Genomic DNA, 4,894 nt, shown 5'->3' on the forward strand with positions numbered 1-4,894 from the left:
CCTGCGGGGATGGGGAACCAGGGGCCTGGGGAACATTTTCAACACTTTGGGGCATTTTTAAACACTTTGCTCTTTTTCCCCCTCTCCCAACCAGGGGGCCTGGGGAGCCTCCTCCTGCGGGGATGGGGAACCAGGGGCCTGGGGAACATTTTCAACACTTTGGGGCATTTTTAAACACTTTGCTCTTTTTCCCCCTCTCCCAACCAGGGGGCCTGGGGAGCCTCCTCCTGCGGGGATGGGGAACCAGGGGCCTGGGGAACATTTTCAACACTTTGGGGCATTTTTAAACACTTTGCTCTTTTTCCCCCTCTCCCAACCAGGGGGCCTTGGGAGCCTCCTCCTGCGGGGATGGGGAACCAGGGGCCTGGGGAACATTTTCAACACTTTGGGGCATTTTTAAACACTTTGCTCTTTTTCCCCCTCTCCCAACCAGGGGGCCTGGGGAGCCTCCTCCTGCGGGGATGGGGAACCAGGGGCCTGGGGAACATTTTCAACACTTTGGGGCATTTTTAAACACTTTGCTCTTTTTCCCCCTCTCCCAACCAGGGGGCCTGGGGAGCCTCCTCCTGCGGGGATGGGGAACCAGGGGCCTGGGGAACATTTTCAACACTTTGGGGCATTTTTAAACACTTTGCTCTTTTTCCCCCTCTCCCAACCAGGGGCCTGGGGAGCCTCCTCCTGCGGGCATGGAGAACCAGGGGGCCTGGGGAGCCTCCTCCTGCGGGGATGGGGAACCAGGGGCCTGGGGGGCCTCCTCCTGCGGGGATGGAGAACCAGGGGGCCTGGGGAGCCTCCTCCTGCGGGGATGGGGAACCAGGGGGCCTGGGGAGCCTCCTCCTGCGGGGATGGGGAACCAGGGGGCCTGGGGAGCCTCCTCCTGCGGGGATGGAGAACCAGGGGGCCTGGGGAGCCTCCTCCTGCGGTCATGGAGAACCAGGGGGCCTGGGGAGCCTCCTCCTGCGGGCATGGAGAACCAGGGGCCTGGGGAGCCTCCTCCTGCGGGGATGGAGAACCAGGGGGCCTGGGGAGCCTCCTCCTGCGGGCATGGAGAACCAGGGGGCCTGGGGAGCCTCCTCCTGCGGGCATGGAGAACCAGGGGGCCTGGGGAGCCTCCTCCTGCGGGGATGGGGAACCAGGGGCCTGGGGAGCCTCCTCCTGCGGGGATGGAGAACCAAGGGGCCTGGGGAGCCTCCTCCTGCGGGCATGGAGAACATGGGGGCCTGGGGAGCCTCCTCCTGCGGGGATGGAGAACCAGGGGGCCTGGGGAGCCTCCTCCTGCGGGCATGGAGAACCAGGGGGCCTGGGGAGCCTCCTCCTGCGGGGATGGGGAACCAGGGGGCCTGGGGAGCCTCCTCCTGCGGGGATGGAGAACCAGGGGGCCTGGGGAGCCTCCTCCTGCGGGCATGGAGAACCAGGGGGCCTGGGGAGCCTCCTCCTGCGGGGATGGAGAACCAGGGCGCCTGGGGAGCCTCCTCCTGCGGGGATGGGGAACCAGGGGGCCTGGGGAGCCTCCTCCTGCGGGGATGGGGAACCAGGGGGCCTGGGGAGCCTCCTCCTGCGGGGATGGAGAACCAGGGGGCCTGGGGAGCCTCCTCCTGCGGTCATGGAGAACCAGGGGGCCTGGGGAGCCTCCTCCTGCGGGCATGGAGAACCAGGGGCCTGGGGAGCCTCCTCCTGCGGGGATGGAGAACCAGGGGGCCTGGGGAGCCTCCTCCTGCGGGCATGGAGAACCAGGGGGCCTGGGGAGCCTCCTCCTGCGGGCATGGAGAACCAGGGGGCCTGGGGAGCCTCCTCCTGCGGGGATGGGGAACCAGGGGCCTGGGGAGCCTCCTCCTGCGGGGATGGAGAACCAAGGGGCCTGGGGAGCCTCCTCCTGCGGGCATGGAGAACATGGGGGCCTGGGGAGCCTCCTCCTGCGGGGATGGAGAACCAGGGGGCCTGGGGAGCCTCCTCCTGCGGGCATGGAGAACCAGGGGGCCTGGGGAGCCTCCTCCTGCGGGGATGGGGAACCAGGGGGCCTGGGGAGCCTCCTCCTGCGGGGATGGAGAACCAGGGGGCCTGGGGAGCCTCCTCCTGCGGGCATGGAGAACCAGGGGGCCTGGGGAGCCTCCTCCTGCGGGGATGGAGAACCAGGGCGCCTGGGGAGCCTCCTCCTGCGGGGATGGAGAACCAGGGGCCTGGGGAGCCTCCTCCTGCGGGGATGGGGAACCAAGGGGCCTGGGGAGCCTCCTCCTGCGGGCATGGAGAACATGGGGGCCTGGGGAGCCTCCTCCTGCGGGGATGGAGAACCAGGGGGCCTGGGGAGCCTCCTCCTGCGGGGATGGGGAACCAGGGGGCCTGGGGAGCCTCCTCCTGCGGGGATGGAGAACCAGGGGGCCTGGGGAGCCTCCTCCTGCGGGCATGGAGAACCAGGGGGCCTGGGGAGCCTCCTCCTGCGGGGATGGAGAACCAGGGCGCCTGGGGAGCCTCCTCCTGCGGGGATGGGGAACCAGGGGGCCTGGGGAGCCTCCTCCTGCGGGGATGGGGAACCAGGGGGCCTGGGGAGCCTCCTCCTGCGGGGATGGAGAACCAGGGGGCCTGGGGAGCCTCCTCCTGCGGTCATGGAGAACCAGGGGGCCTGGGGAGCCTCCTCCTGCGGGCATGGAGAACCAGGGGCCTGGGGAGCCTCCTCCTGCGGGGATGGAGAACCAGGGGGCCTGGGGAGCCTCCTCCTGCGGGCATGGAGAACCAGGGGGCCTGGGGAGCCTCCTCCTGCGGGCATGGAGAACCAGGGGGCCTGGGGAGCCTCCTCCTGCGGGGATGGGGAACCAGGGGCCTGGGGAGCCTCCTCCTGCGGGGATGGAGAACCAAGGGGCCTGGGGAGCCTCCTCCTGCGGGCATGGAGAACATGGGGGCCTGGGGAGCCTCCTCCTGCGGGGATGGAGAACCAGGGGGCCTGGGGAGCCTCCTCCTGCGGGCATGGAGAACCAGGGGGCCTGGGGAGCCTCCTCCTGCGGGGATGGGGAACCAGGGGGCCTGGGGAGCCTCCTCCTGCGGGGATGGAGAACCAGGGGGCCTGGGGAGCCTCCTCCTGCGGGCATGGAGAACCAGGGGGCCTGGGGAGCCTCCTCCTGCGGGGATGGAGAACCAGGGCGCCTGGGGAGCCTCCTCCTGCGGGGATGGAGAACCAGGGGCCTGGGGAGCCTCCTCCTGCGGGGATGGAGAACCAAGGGGCCTGGGGAGCCTCCTCCTGCGGGCATGGAGAACATGGGGGCCTGGGGAGCCTCCTCCTGCGGGGATGGAGAACCAGGGGGCCTGGGGAGCCTCCTCCTGCGGGGATGGGGAACCAGGGGGCCTGGGGAGCCTCCTCCTGCGGTGATGGGGAACCATGGGGCCTGGGGAGCCTCCTCCTGCGGGGATGGAGAACCAGGGGGCCTGGGGAGCCTCCTCCTGCGGGGATGGAGAACCAGGGCGCCTGGGGAGCCTACTCCTGCGGGGATGGAGAACCAAGGGGCCTGGGGAGCCTCCTCCTGCGGGCATGGAGAACATGGGGGCCTGGGGAGCCTCCTCCTGCGGGGATGGAGAACCAGGGGGCCTGGGGAGCCTCCTCCTGCGGGGATGGAGAACCAGGGGGCCTGGGGAGCCTCCTCCTGCGGGCATGGAGAACCAGGGGGCCTGGGGAGCCTCCTCCTGCGGGGATGGGGAACCAGGGGCCTGGGGAGCCTCCTCCTGCGGGCATGGAGAACCAGGGGGCCTGGGGAGCCTCCTCCTGCGGGGATGGGGAACCAGGGGGCCTGGGGAGCCTCCTCCTGCACCAGGGGGCCTGGGGAGCCTCCTCCTGCGGGGATGGGGAACCAGGGGGCCTGGGGAGCCTCCTCCTGCGGTGATGGGGAACCATGGGGCCTGGGGAGCCTCCTCCTGCGGGGATGGGGAACCAGGGGGCCTGGGGAGCCTCCTCCTGCGGGGATGGGGAACCAGGGGCCTGGGGAGCCTCCTCCTGCACCAGGGGGCCTGGGGAGCCTCCTCCTGCGGGGATGGGGAACCAGGGGGCCTGGGGAGCCTCCTCCTGCGGGGATGGGGAACCAGGGGCCTGGGGAACATTTTCAACACTTTGGGGCATTTCACAAGCGCTTCCCTCGCTTACGGCCACACCACCCTGAATGAGCCCGATCTCGTCTGATCTCGGAAGCCAAGCAGGGTCGGGCCCAGTTAGTACTTGGATGGGAGACCGCCTGGGAATACTGGGTGCTGTAAGCATTTTTTTTTGCCATTATTTGTGGGTAGAAAAGTGAGAAAAGTGACCTAAAATAGAACCGGGACTAGGCGGCAGTTCCCCCCACCAGGCGGCGGCATTTGGGGCATTATTTGTGGGTAAGAAAGTGAGAAAAGTGACCTAAAATAGAACCGGGACTAGGCGGCAGTTCCCCCCACCAGGCGGCGGCATTTGGGGCATTATTTGTGGGTCAGAAAGTGAGAAAAGTGACCTAAAATAGAACCGGGACTAGGCGGCAGTTCCCCCCACCAGGCGGCGGCATTTGGGGCATTATTTGTGGGTCAGAAAGTGAGAAAAGTGACCTAAAATAGAACCGGGACTAGGCGGCAGTTCCCCCCACCAGGCGGCGGCATTTGGGGCATTATTTGTGGGTCAGAAAGTGAGAAAAGTGACCTAAAATAGAACCGGGACTAGGCGGCAGTTCCCCCCACCAGGCGGCGGCATTTGGGGCATTATTTGTGGGTCAGAAAGTGAGAAAAGTGACCTAAAATAGAACCGGGACTAGGCGGCAGTTCCCCCCACCAGGCGGCGGCATTTGGGGCATTATTTGTGGGTCAGAAAGTGAGAAAAGTGACCTAAAATAGAACCGGGACTAGGCGGCAGTTCCCCCCACCAGGCGGCGGCATTTGGGGCATTATTTGT

The 4,894-nt window shown here is 67.2% G+C and overlaps 1 non-coding gene across 1 annotated transcript; it reads left to right on the forward strand.

Annotated features, from left to right (window-relative positions):
* Positions 1-4,117: 4,117 nt before the first annotated feature.
* Positions 4,118-4,236, forward strand: LOC148058542 (5S ribosomal RNA). Its single transcript, XR_015709750.1, has one exon. It is a non-coding gene; the product is annotated as a 5S ribosomal RNA (ribosomal RNA).
* The last annotated feature ends 658 nt before the right edge of the window (positions 4,237-4,894 follow it).

The sequence above is a fragment of the Callionymus lyra genome, unplaced genomic scaffold (assembly GCF_982586985.1).
Source record: "Callionymus lyra unplaced genomic scaffold, fCalLyr1.hap1.1 HAP1_SCAFFOLD_73, whole genome shotgun sequence".
NCBI lineage: Eukaryota > Metazoa > Chordata > Actinopteri > Syngnathiformes > Callionymidae > Callionymus > Callionymus lyra.